This window comes from Ctenocephalides felis, unplaced genomic scaffold (assembly GCF_003426905.1).
Source record: "Ctenocephalides felis isolate EL2017-DRISC unplaced genomic scaffold, ASM342690v1 CF-g0.4_SCAFFOLD_01886, whole genome shotgun sequence".
In the NCBI taxonomy this organism is placed as follows: domain Eukaryota; kingdom Metazoa; phylum Arthropoda; class Insecta; order Siphonaptera; family Pulicidae; genus Ctenocephalides; species Ctenocephalides felis.
In genome coordinates this window covers 53884943-53900473 of record NW_020538040.1, presented here as the reverse complement: position 1 = coordinate 53900473, position 15531 = coordinate 53884943, and positions in this window count along the sequence as shown.

Genomic DNA, 15531 nt, shown 5'->3' with positions numbered 1-15531 from the left:
CGAGCTCAAAAGCTTTCAGAAAAGCTTCGCGACGAATACGAAGAACTTGAATGAAAAAGCACATCGCGCAGAAAAAATAGCACGACCAGGAACCACAATAAATATTGACTAAACGCGGAACAGATAGGGAAAATGCGGACAAAATGGTAAATATGGTCAAAATGATATAGTGGCCTTATTTAAAAATTGGCTAGTTTTATGCTTCCGCGACTGTACAACACGCAGAAAGCCATAATAATAATCCTTCAGGTGTTGAAGTGATTTTAATCAATTTTATTACAATTATCAGGTATTAGATGGAGTTTTGATTGTTCATTCACATTCGGACAAAATGACATAGCAGAATTTTGTTAAGAAAATGCTTTTTATTCCCAAAAAACAAAAACATTGAAACCTGTCGAATGTGATTGTCTAAAAACATATCGAAGGATCTAACGGTAAGAAGATTCTTGGATGTTGCCTTCTTAAAAATTAACTTCTCAGTATGTTCATACCCTATGACTATATTATTACTAAAACTTAATGCAACAAAAAATAAAAAAATATGTTAATATTTGAAAATTTTTTATTATTTTTTTTTTTGCGAATTACTTCAGTTTTTAATTGGTGCTATAATATATATATATATATATATATATATATTTATATATATTTGGGGTGGTCCTTAACAAGGACATTTTCGAATATCTTTGCTCCCAAGGGCGCCAATGCTTCCAAATGAATAAAAAATGAATCTCTAATAGTATTAGCTTTTAATATAAACATTTAAATAGAGCGCACGCTAATTGAAAGTTCCTTATATTTGTTATTAACATACGTCATTAAGTAAATTCTTGCGCCATTTGTATAGTATTCGTGAATTCAAATATTATAACACATAAGAATATTTATAAACCACTTAACGTCTAATTAAATCCATGCGGGCTGTTCTATAATATTTATTCATCATGGAATCAAGATAATAATTTTAGTTTCAACATCATCAATTAAATAAATATTTTGCTGCAAAATTAATCTTGATTCCATGATGAATAATATACATATACTACACATTATTACTTCTCAACAAACCATATTAGTAAAAAAATAAACAAAGGTGAATTATACTTCGAAAAATAAATAACCTAAACATAATAAATTCGGACATCATATCTCAAAGAACGAATCAAGTATGTAGTTCGAATTTATTATTTTCTCGTATATATATACAGGGTGTCCCAGATGTTGACGCCAAGCAGAATCGAAATGATTGTATTGACCTCAACCTTAGTTGTCCTAAATAAATTTAGAAAAAAATATCACCTCGTTTGAAAATTGTGAGCATAGTACAACCTAGAGCTTTAGTAATTTTTTTTGGTTATTGTGATTAACTTTCATTCATTTTGTTCATTTGAACTATGGAACAGTAACCGTGAATAACATTTCTAGGACCACAGTGAAACAAATTGACACAATAGCCCCAAGTTTTCGAGAATCAAAAGGTTTTGTTAAGCAATGAATTTAAATTTTTTCTGGAGTATATTCCCTAATTAATCGGTGCAGGCGATGCAGAAAATATCAAACTAAAATATGTTCCCAATAAAAAATAACTTAGAAACTGCGGTATGACAGACGATATAAAATCGCAGTATAATTAAATAAATTTACATACATATTATGTAGAACTTTTAAGCAAACGAAATAAATTCGACTCAGATATTCAGCATAACATTATACATGTGCCACCCGATACTATGAGATAGAGCGTCTAAGCGATGCCAGAAATTTGTTTCATCACTTGACAAATTGCATTTGATCAAATTACACCGCCGTCCTATGCTGTAAACACATCAATATCTACATCGTGCTAAGGTGACGCGATCGCTGAATTTCTTACAAATTCATCTGTTTTCTTCACGAGAAAAAGTTGTAAATACATACACGCAGCAATATCTATGTAATGCTGAAGTGACGAAGCATTTCTTCACACGATAAATATAGATATATTTTAAGGAACAATTTAATATATGTTTAGTTTACTAAATAAAAACTAGTGATGTATGGCATCGTGCCTTAAGGCAAATTGCTGGAACTTCCCGTATCAAAAATATTTTTTTGAAAAAAAAGATTTTTTTTTTAACTTTGGAAAAATCAGATTTTTGAGAAATTTTAAATTTTTGCAAAAAAAATTTGGAATTATTTTTTTTTTCATTCTGAAATATTTTGAAAATTTTAAACTTTTTTTGAAATTTATGCTTTAGCTGCATAAAGACAAAATATCGAAGCGCGTAAGCGCCGCGTTGCAGTCTTCCGGACAAACGATGTTGCGGAACCCACAGAAATGTAAACAAAATTTATACGTACTATTTAAATCTCCATAAAATATCTGATAATTTAATGTCCATACGCCTAATGATCATTTTACACCACCAAATGGCATTTCCTTTCTACTTTTTTTTACTAGATCTCCGAAACCGCTAGACCTGCCTTTCCAAAAAATTAATCATTTTTTCATCTTTTTAATACATGTGAAATGTTTTTTGTATTATTAAAATCGGACGCTCCGTTCTCCTAAAAACTGAGCTACCGTTTTTGGCACTTCTTGCCCCGTATCTTCGAAACGGCTAGATCTGCCATTACCAAAAACTAATCAGCACGTCTCTCTATCAATAGGAATTGAATGTGTTTTGAATCTAAAACGTAAAAATATATAAAAATTTTCATCTTAGATTTTTTGCGATTACTATAACTTACCCTACGAGAAGTTAAAAAATAGTTTAATTAACGTGTGTTACAATCTAAAAATAAATATATAACGTTGAAGAATAATCACCTAGCAAAAATACAAACCCATAGGATAATTACAATAAAAATTATTTAAATACTAAACGAAACGATTTCTGTTGATAAATATATTTTAGCGTAAGAGTCATGTTTAGTATGTAAATAAAATTTTGCAATTAAACAATCAATGTGTTCTAACATAAGATAAAATACAAATAAAGTATTTCGTACAAAACTGTATAACCTAATAGTAAAATATAAAATATAAAGTGATACACATTTTTAAAATATATTCAAAAAATAAATTATAAATTTTGAAATGAACATCAACTGAAGCCAGTATCAAAACAAAATTTGAAAATCAAAGTGAAACTTAAAAAGTTACTAAAATAGTCTTTCTATCTTATTTTCTAAACTATTGTCTCTACTATTTCATGGGTCGGATGCATATGTTGCACCTCTTTATGCAGAGGATTATTTTTCACGATGGGAAAACACGAAACCGAACATAAAATATTTTAAACCTAATTTATTATTTCGGCATATACAAGGTATAGTCTAAAAACTAAGACATTAAGTTTTCAAACAAGTATCAATGTAGGATAAAATATTTTTGAAAGTTAATACCAGAAATTAAATACTATTATTTATAATATTTTACTCTCTACTTTCTCTTATTGGAGCAGTTAATTACTAAATTAAAATTGGTATTTATTAATATATACTAGAGAATACAATTATTTAAATTACTATCCTAGTATCTTTTGTTTTCCAATAATTACTTGTGTGTCAGCACTATTATCCAAGATATTCTGTATAAAGTTAATTAAAACAGTTAAATATGAAGATCCCAAACGTTTAAGTTTCGCAACAACGAAGAACAATTTTTGTATTTATTCTCTTCTCTCGTCTGTAAGCATATTTAATTATAATTAGTATAATATTTACTTCGTTCTAATAACAAATGATACCTGCCAGAAATAATTGTTCGAGGAATAAGTGTTATCTAAGCATTCGTTTTAAGTACAAATACTTTTCTTTGTATAAACAAAAATTACTGTCATTTGCAATGATCAAGGGATTAATAATAATAAGAATCTTGCGTCTTATCACAAAAGCATAACGAGAAAGCTCTTAATAAAGGATCCCTCTCTTTGCTCATATTTTTACAAGACAATGGTTGAATAAAAATTCTTGTGTTAAGCTTGTCGGTTAAATAATTCCACCAATCATAAAAAACTAATATAATGCAAATAATTGATAATTTGTCATAAATATTGTTAAAAGTCATATAATTAATAATTAATAATCAGCAATATATTTTTTGTACACTTCATACTGAAATTATATGCGGTAAAATATGATAATAATAGAAACAGTAGAGTTTTTAAAAATAATTTTCCAAAAAAAAAGATATATTTTTGTTATGTTATTTATTTCTTTGTTAATAATACACATTTGTTTGTTTGAATACAACACATCTGAATTAGTTCAAGTTTAAATTATTTAACATCTTGCGACAATCAGTTCAAAAAACATCGTTTATTCTAAGATTGACTTCACTTTGTATGAAATAATTAATTGTTTCTTTGTATCAAATAATTGGTCTAAAAATGCACATGTATATTCTTAACGCGCTAAACAAATATTTATAATATTAAAAAAGTTGAAAAATTATAAACTTGAAAACTATTAGAATGTACCATATACGAATATATTAGAATAAAATTCATAACCTAATAATTATGTAATAATTACTTGAATATCGAGTACGCAAGGCGAGAAAATAAGGGAAAAATATGAGATGATAAAAAGTAAGGCGATTTTAAAACTTAAAAGAAGAGAACTTAAAAATTAAAAGAAGCCAAACAAAGCGCTATTTCACAATTATATGAGATATCTGAAAATATGATTTTAATTGTTGGCGTTTTAAGAAAATTTTGTCATAATCATTTAGAACGGTAAATTTATAGCCTCATTTTAATATTTATCCTTATCTCTGAAGATTAAGCCGCGAAATATTTGAAATATTTCAAACTATAAAAATACTGAAGCAGAGCTGAAACCCATTTAGCAGAAATATATATTTTGATAAATGCTACAACAGTCTCTTTCAATTTTGTTGGGAAAATAGAGCAATATCGTGTTTCAAGTAGTTTTACACTAGAAACTTAAGAAAAACTTTTAGTTCGTTTTGGTAACAAACTACAGATGTTTCCTCTTTCGCAAGTCCAATTACTTTAGACATTTATCGAGTGAGTATTAAACTTTTTTAAATAAAACAGAAGAAAGCGCGCAAATAAAACAGAAATCAAACGCGCATGCTTAATAGCATGTGCATAACAAGAATGGTATTATACTTAAAAGTGGGAAAGTTTTCTAATAAAGATTTACAAAACTTCAATAAACCAAGATAAATGTATAATAATATATACCATAAAAAATTTTACTAAAAACAAATTGGCAAAATAATTTAGAAAAATTTAAATATAGACAAATTTTTCATTTAGTATAAATTAAGTCTTCGTTCTATTTGAAAATTATTTTATACATCAACAACATCACATAAACAGCCAGGTGTGAATTTTGTAGAAGAGCAAAATCATCAAAGAAATAAACACAGTCCATTAAACCCTTCTAGGATTTTTGAGATAAAACGCGATCCTTTTCTTAATTCATGCTTCACTAGGTTTACGAGTACATACTAATGTACCATATAGTTCAGTGTTACGGTGTTAAGAAAATGTTCTACCTAATTCACGTAATAGGTACTGAAGTGGTGTTAGAGTTTCGTTAGAAGTTGATTGAAGATTGAACGTTATTTAGCTTCTTAGTTTGAAGGTACTTTGAGGTAACGACGTCCTCTTTACTTGTATTTCTTTCCTAAATGATAAAGTAATTAAAGTAAAGTAAAGTAAGTAATTAAAGAGATCATTGTGAAATATATTGCTATATAGCTTCTTGAGATGGAATTTAATTATCAACATCAGGTAGTTATTTGTGCCAGTCATATACAAAATTTACATAGCGTACACAAATCTAAAGTAGATTTAAAAAATTATCAACAATACATACCGTTGATGTCTAATAAGAACTCTACTACTTTAGAACAAGATAAAGTTAAAAGTCTGGTGCTAAATTATATTTGCCTAAAATTAATTAGGTTATCTACCAATGTAGCAGATATATTTCGAACATATAAAATTACAATAAACTAAAATCTAATAAATGTAACAAACTATAAAAAAGCTCAATTAATGCAAGTAATGGCATTTACCATCAATTTTATAAGTTCACTATTTTCAAATAATTTCAGATGTTAATACTAATTATCAATTGTATTTGCTAAATGCTGACAAGTTAAACTCGTTTGAATCAATCAAACCACTACAAATACTAGAAGTAACTACTTTACAAAAATAGTTATATTCTAAACATATTCCGTTTCGTTTTGTTCTAAACAAGTAGGAACTAAAATAACATATTTATTAAGGAAAAATGCAACCTGGTACAAAAACCATTTTGTCCATAAAGTCCGGACAAAATGACATATAAGATAAGAACGTAATGAAATGCTTATTTTTAAAAAAACAGTTTGGTTTTCTTTCGGACATCAGCATATGAAGTTTGAACCCAAATGGTACAAGTTATACATCGTAACCAACCTTCGCCGGGATCAGAAAGAAAAAAAAGAATTTTGCAACAAATGTTTTTTTTTTGACCCTATAGTTGTCCCAAAATAGTACTATGTTATTTCGTCCATTATGAACAAATGACATACCTCATTTTAGCTCAAAGTGAACAAAAATGAATAATTAATCAAAATTCCATCAAACACATAATAAGGAAGCCGTGAGAAGCAAACTGTACTGGTTGTTGAGCTGAAAATCTCAACTAAGTGCATGGAATAAACTTTTGTTATACAACGTTATACTAAAACCAATTTGGATCTATGGAATACGGCATGCAAATCCAACATTGCCATTTTGAAATGATTTTGATAAAAATTATAAACGCACCCAAACTGGTTGGTTCATACAGATCTGAAAATGAATAGTCAAGGAAGAAATTAAAAAGTTTAGTCTAAGATACAATAAAAGAATACAAACCCATCCAAACGTCATGGCCAGAAATTTAGTGAAGTATCATGGCATCGATCGACTCGAGAGAAAACGGCCTCTATCTGAAATTCTGTACTAACATGTCGATACATATTACTCTATTACGCTCTGTGCACTATTTTACAATATTAGTAGTTACTGCGTTGCAGTTGCATTATTAGCACTTCAATTTTTATACATTACGTTAAAATATAATTTTTTTCAACCTTTTTTCATTTTCGCAACATCTATATTCGATTGCAGATTATTTATCCATTCATTTATGCGGCCGTTAAACTGTGCAGTTTACAGATATAGCCAATTCACTAATAGTGTCAGTAGTTTGTAATCAAACTTAGTGCAACAATTCAGTGCGATAAAAATAAATCTTAGTTGCTTTAATCTAATGAAAAACTAACAATGTAAAACTGTATGATATATAAAAAACACTATTTTACCACAATATAATTATGGTTTTGAAATGCATATATAAATACTGAAAATTTCAAATGCAACAAATTGAATATGTAAGGACCAACTCACAATATTGCTTCTTCAATGTATCTGTTCAAATATGCCGAATCTGCACAATGAAAATAATAATTAACTGTTAATTATTTATCTGCACATTAAATGGCCTTGATTTAGAATCACTCAATTAAATGAATAATTTACGAGAAAAACGATACCTCAAAATCGAATCTACATCATACACTAATGATGTTTTTAGCAAACTGATAATTTTAATTACCTTCATAAAAGTATTTATACCACACTTGCTTAATCATATCAAACTTTATAATTAGACTGATTGTGACTGATTGTATTGCTTGGACGTAATTTTATTAATTACTATGAGGAAAGGAGAGAAAGAGATATAGACTTCATTTTGCGACATGAAAGACATTCATTTAATCCTATCAAACTTTGTAATTAGACTTATTGTATTATTCGAACGTAATTCTATCAATTACTGTATTATATTACCAAAATTACATATTGAATTACATATTCAAAACGAAGGAAAGAAGAGAAAGCGATATAGACTGCCTTTGAGTCACGAGAGAAAGAAAAAGTTGTAAAAATATAATTGGAAGAAATTAAGTAGTGTTCTTCACAAACAGTAGGAAGACAACTTCGGCAAACTAGGGTAAGTTGCCACAAAACTTAGATTAGCCAGAAAAAAAATAAACAAAATGTGCGAGAGCAGAAGATACAAAATATGGTTCCAAAGACGTATAGAAAATTAAACAACAAACTCAGGCAGAAAATAGATGAAGCGAAGACGAGAAACATGTTGGGTTCGATAAATTGGATAAAAAGAAAAACCAAGAAAAGAAACAATATAAAATAACAGTGACTTCTCGGGAAAACATTTTTAACGTAAAAAACATTAAAATTAACAAATACATCAAACAATTTACAATAAACGAATGCAAAAAATCTGATCGAGAAAGGAGCCAAGAGACTGAGCATAGAAGGAGCGAAGTCAAAGAAAACAATAAGCGACATGAAAAAGAAATAGCGATAGGTCCACACTTTAGCGGAGCTATTTAAGAAACTTGAGAAAATTGCTAATGGACCGAAAAAGTTTTTCGATTCGACGATAATCGCTGTTCAAGAAAAATCCAAAATAAAAAATGCAGTGACCATAGGACGATCAGTCTAACACTGCACAGTGGATAAGACTTATACCAAATAAAAATAAGAAAATACAAGGAAATAAAAGCTGATATGAATGATGAAAATAAACTATAAACAAGAAAGAAAGAAACGTAACTGAAATGCGATTACACAACTTTCGTATCAATAAAAATAATAAAGTTCATGAAAAATGCGGCCTTTAGCCGCATTATTGAAAAAGCTTTTTAAGTAGTTTCTATATTTTTTTATTTTAACACAATAAGAGATATAATAAACACATAAATGTGACATGTTTTAGAAAATTATTGAAAAATTATTTTTTGCATATGCAATTACAAATAACTCAATATTATTTTTGCCAAATATTTTAACACTTTGGTGACTGATAATGTTACTGAATATCTATCTCATGTCACTGACTACTTTTTGTAATAAGATATGGAAGTATAACAATAAAAATAAAGTTTCATACATTTTATGTTTTAATCAACTATTAATATTTATTTTTGATAAGCAATTTTACAATCAGCTATCTTTAATGGTACACAACTGCTTTTACAAAAATATGTAGTTTGGGTCAGCAACGTTCGGCCTAAAAGCACGTATTAATTCGTGACCGGTCATCAAAGTGTTAATTTCCAGAAAATGATGATTAATCAAATGTTCTATAAGCCTATTTAAAATTATTGCTAAAATTCTTGTAGGTAATATATACGCTTGGTTGTCATTATTGATATACTATATATATGATATATATACTCCTTGCGTCAATAAAGCAACCAATTGAGTTGTGAACCACTCGACCATTAAGTTGTCATCTAGGAACATTAATCTTGAGATAAGTAACGTGCATCACAACAGCTTACAGAACACATAGTTCGGATTGAAGCGCAAATATAAAATAAAATATTTGTTACACAATAAGAATTATCAGGTAGAATATAATATTTCGCAAAGTATATATAAGACAAGCGTCAGATGATATACGAACATATATTTAAATTTGAAAGCATTATATATTTACATAAATGTACATATGCATCTATTGAGAGTACGCATCAATAATTTAAATGGTAAACTGAAAGGGCAAAAAATGGCAAAAGGAAACGGCGCTCGAGTTTATGTAGAAGAGAAACGCAGATAGAAGACTTTTTTCAAATGCATATCCTGAAGTTCCTCCTTCAACTATTACGCAGAAGTTTTTTCGTTGATCGTATCGACTTGCCACCAGTTCTTATTTGAATCGTGCTATTCGAGATCTGCGGCTCCGCAGGACGCATTGTTAGCACGAGAAAGAAATTGCATTTTCAAACCTGGCACGTTCTGCCTAGATCGTCGATTCTTGCTGCAGGAATAATTTATGGTTGGGAAAACTACTTCATCTTATGTAAGGAATTATGTGCAAGAACCACAGGTAATACAATATTTAACAAACATAATGCGTCAATTATTAGCGCTTTTAATAAATTTAAATTTAAATTTAATTATTAACTTCCCGAAGAAGAAATTTATGTTTTCATAAAAAAAATCGATTCGCTAATTTTATGTTTTCTCGATGTTTCAAGCCATTCTGAATCGAATGACACCAAATTTGAAAAAAGTATGTGTGTGTGTGTATGTGAAGATTTTTTGCCGTAAATCGACATTTTCTCAAAAACGGCTGGACCGATTCCAAAAATTTAAAAGCCATTCGATGTATCTCGATGAGGACTAGTCGTTTTGTACGACGATTGGCCGAGCCGTTTTTTTGTAAATCGCAGTAAAGTGAAATTTTTTTCGTCCACGTTATAGCCCGCAATTCTGAATCGATTTTGAAAATTCAAACACCGATCGAAAGATATTGGTTGGGAATCGTGCTGATTAGTTTTTGCCGAGCCGTTTTTTTTTGTAATTTGGAAAAAAGTGTTAAACTTTTCGTCCACATTTAAGCTCATACTATCGTAGCGAATTTAGGCAATCAAAAACTGTTCGAAAGATATTAGTTGGGAATGATACTGATTAGTTTTAGGTGAAAATCCACCGAGCTGTTTTCTTGTAATTGACTGTTGAGAAAAAAAGACGTTTTTCATGATACTTTTTTTGGCAATATATATCATTGTGTTATAAAACTTACTGAAATATTACGGCCTTAAGATAAGTAGTATCAAAGTTTGAGAAAATTAGTAGTTTTTTTGACGTTTGTTAAAATTAAAATTAGATTTACTTGGTATAACGATAGAGTACCATAATGAGGTCTTAATGAACATACTAAACCATTAAAGTAAATACTCCGAATTAGCGTGTTCGTTCGTTTTCAATTATGTGTAATAAATCCACTCGGAATACTTTTAATCACTCATAAATTAATTTATTTTTTATTGATTAAGTCGATTATTTACACATATCGGGATGTAACTTGGCCCAAAGCAAAATACCAATACCAACTAGTTTATTTATTAAATAAACAAGAATCATATTTCAAATAAAATATTCTAAAAAAGAAATCGACTTTGAAAATATATATCAATAAAAATGTTATCGCGCAAAGTTCTTCACATGAATGTGAAACTTTCTAACGATGTGAATATCCAAAAAGATCAGTTCATAATATTATAATAAATAAGCATTGAAATTCTCGTTGATTATAACTTTATCTGTATCGCTTCTAAAGCTGAAAAAAGTTACGCCGAACTTCTGCGAGTGATGTTTGCAAAAGATTTATGTACATACAATAAAGCTTTCAGTTTCGCGGACGGAGGAACCTATTTACCGAATGGATTCCATACGTATATAACATGGCACATTGATTTCAACCTTTATAATAAAATATTTGATATATAACAGACCATATTTTCTGGCCCAGCACAGAGTTAAGCCAAGCATTGCGAATACCATGTACCTTCTTATAAAGACTCAATGAAACACAAAATAGACTTTAATATGATTCTTTTAGTTATATAAAAAAATTTAACAGTATATAAACGTAAAAAAATATTCAAAAAGACACTAATTTTACCACTTTCCACTCGCAAATTCCGAGATTTATATGAATTTTGCCGACGGAGCGGCGGCATCCGAGTCGAAAGGACTAAAATATGTATCAACTCATTCTTTACACATCCCATTTTACGATCTACGCGAATGTCAAATGTGTCTATTCTCAAACCCCAAGAACGATATTTGAGTGTTGTAATCGTATTCATAGATCGATCTATAGGTATATGGGACACATGACTTTTATAGATAGAAAAAGAAAAGAATGTCATAAAAGAGTTCGCTGTTCCAAGCATTTTATCGTTGGGCCCGATCATAAAGTTGCATAGAAGAGTGCTCGTCCCGAACAAAAATGAGCTATGATACCCTGCCGATGTGTAGTGATTAAAAATTAATTTACTCGGACTTCATTTTGGTAAATATAATACAATACAATTACGGAACTAGCTGTAAGTGGAATTTTGTCTTAAGGCAATTAAGGCATCGTGCCTTAAGGCAAATTGCTGGTACTTCCCGTACCAAAAATTATTATTTTTTTAAAAAACGATTAACATTTTTGAAAAAATTTTACTTAAAAATATAAGATTTTTGAGAAACTATAAATAGGACAAAAAATTACCTTTTTTTGAAAAAAATTTTTTTTTTAAAAAAAAATTTTTTTCTGAAAAAAAAATGTTTTCTTTATTTTGACATATTTTGGAAGATCTGAACTTTTTTTCAAAGCAATCGTACTGCTTTAACTGCATAGAGACAAAATATAAAGCGCGTAAGCGCTGCGTCGCTGTCTAACGGATAAACACTGGTACGGAACCCATAGGAATGTAAACAAAATTCATACTTATTGTTAAAATCTCTATAAAATATCTGATAATTTGATGTGCATTTGTCTAATGATCATTTTTGACCGCCAAATGGCTTTTTGTTTTACTTTTTTCATTAGATCTCCGAAACCGCTAGACCTGCCTTCATGAAAATTTGATCAATTCTTCATCTTGTCAATACAAGTAAAATGTTTTTTGAATTTTTAAAATCGAACGTTCCGTTATCTTAAAAACCGTGTTACCGTTTTTGGCACTTTTTGCCCCGTATCTTCGGAACCTGCCTCCACCAAAAACTAATCAGCACGTCTCCTTATCAGTACGAATCGAATGTTTTTTAAATTATTTAAATCGGTTGATCGGTGTTCTCGAAATCGTCGACGAAAATTTGTATCCGCACACACACACACATACATCCATTTTTTCTAATTTCATTCAGAAACCTTTGAAACGTCGAGAAATGCAAAAATTTTCATTTTCGATTTTTTTGCGATTACCATAACTTATCCTACGGGAAGTTAAAAAAATACTATGATGTATCGGATTTTGTCCTAACTACAGAACAAAAGATGATAACGCCACAGGCTCAACAACTGGACTACAAAAAGGAATTATATATATATATATATATATATATATATATATCTAATTAAATATATATATATATATATGCTTATATCATGTTATACAAGATATTAGTCATTACAAAATTAATTACTCAACAGTCTGTTAGTCTGACAATAGATCGTTCTGTCGGTAATTCCTATTCTGATATAAATCTTGCCTAAAATTCGGCAGCAATAATTTTGTTAATATACCAGTTGGGCATTTGTCTATGCAAAAATACTGAAATACTGTCCTTAAATTCGAAGGATTGTCATAAAGTCGAATCATACAAGAAAAGGGCGAGTGTCACACCCAAGGGAGACATGAAAATAGATTAAAAAACTGTAGCTATTAACACCAAAAATTTTTATTGGCGTTAATAACAATAATATGTAAGATAACACAACATAAACATTTAAAAGCTTATGAATAAAGCATAACAATATATAACAACACATAATTTTTTCAACAAAGTTAACAAGAATTCTTTGTAAAATCTTTTTTTTCTTGTATTGAATTTTCCTCTTCTTTTATCTTTCGTATTTTATTTTATTGTTAGTTAAGTTAGATTTTTTTATCTGTTTATTCTTCACCAGAAAAGGACAAGAATTATATGTCACCACCGACCCACAAAATTTGTCACAACCATATCCAACGCACACTTTTGAAAACAAATCATCATTATGACTGAATTAAATTATCTAATAATAAGCAAAAATTAATGCGGTCTACAGATCACGTTAATGTAGAGAGCTGATTCAATGCAATTCTCCCTTTGGACCCTATCTCAAAATCAGTACAGTTTAGCTGTTATAATACTTCGATACTCTAAGAAACATGCTGAAAGACTGGCTGAATACCCGAACAACCTCGCCAGAAAACTGCTTGAAGACAACCTTCCAAAAAAACAAACGCAAACGCCAGCCACAATTATGTTGATAGAGTAATATGCACCCAACTTGCACAAACAACTACAATTAAACATAACCCTTATATCAATTAGCACTAGCCATTATATTCACTGAATGTTCATATGGACAGTAGTAAATCATTATGTATAATAAAAAAACAAAAGTTAAGCTGTTATGATGAGCCTAGCACAACCGTGCCCAGTCTCTTCTATACTAATATAAATTTAAATTTTATATTGAAATTGAAATTGAAATTGAAATATCCCATTTGAAAATGGATGTATAATGAAAATATTTGCTCCGGATTATTTATATAGCATGTGGGAATAATATACTATGAAACCAGGCATGACATTGTAGAATCAATTTACAGCATCCTATACAAAACAAGAATATAAAATTGCTCAACACCTTAAAGAGCCCTCATATAAATACTTATGAAAGGTTTAAAAACAAAGAAGTTAATGACCCAGAATAAACATGAAACCAAACTTTGAAAAGCAGGTGTATTTGCAATGCCTTACGAGTGTGTTCCATTTTTCGACTTAACGACCGTCTTAACGGCTTTATATGATAGGCACCGCGCTTACGTTATGATGTTATTACGCACTTTATATACAGGCAAGGGAGTCATCTCACTCAGAAACAGCCGAAACGGCAGAAACAAAAAAAGTATCAAAATTTCAATGTACACCAACATTATTTTATGGCTCATACTTATCAATGCAATGAGTGTTCGATTTTTAAGCATTATCAGTGTTCCTATGCCTAAACTAATTTACGTAGTTGTATTCAAGTAGAACAGTTGACATTCAAGTAGGTTGAAATTTTATCTTCACCATGTTCAATATAAAATGATGACGTATATCAAATTGTCAATTGTCTTATTATTACCACTTTTTCATCCATAACTCTGAAACGGCTGGGTTGCCTTTACCAAATACCAATAGGCTCAAATACCGCAGAACAAAGTTGATTCCAACATACCCCTATACACACGAATGTACTAGCATCCACGACCATGCAAAGATATAAATTGAAAATCCATTTTTAAATTCTTCAGGCTTTCAATGACTTGCCCTACATTAACTTAAAAGAACCAGAAAGAAGTTAATTTATCAATAAAAACTAGTGGTGCATGGCATCGTGCCTTAAGACAAGTTGCTGGAACTACCCGTACCGTAAGGAAATGTTCGAGGAATATTAAATGTATTCAAATAAATTATAATAGATACTGTAACATTGTCGAATATTTATTCATAAGAATTATATAAACTAAATTCAAAGGTAAAATTATTTATTTAAAGTGAGCCTTAGAATTTTAGCCAGAATTAAAATAAAAATCTGAATTATTTTCGATATACAAAAATGTTTGAAAAGCAATTATTTTGTTAAAACAAACAGAAGGTTTTTTGAATCACTCAAATCGAATGCTTATTTCTTTTAAAAACTGCCATTTTTTGTACATTTACTTCGGTATCTTCGAAATGGCTAGACCTGCCTTTGCTAAAAACTAATCCCCACTTTTCCCTGCAATACAAATTGAAAATTTTGTGGATCATTCAAATCGGGTACTCCGTTCTATTTCTATTTTCTGCACTCTTTGTTTCGTATCTCCGTAACGGGTAGATCTGCCTTTGCCGAAAACTAATCCGCACATCTCCCTATCAATAGGAATCGAATGTTTTTTGAACCATTCAGATCGGTTTATCCGTG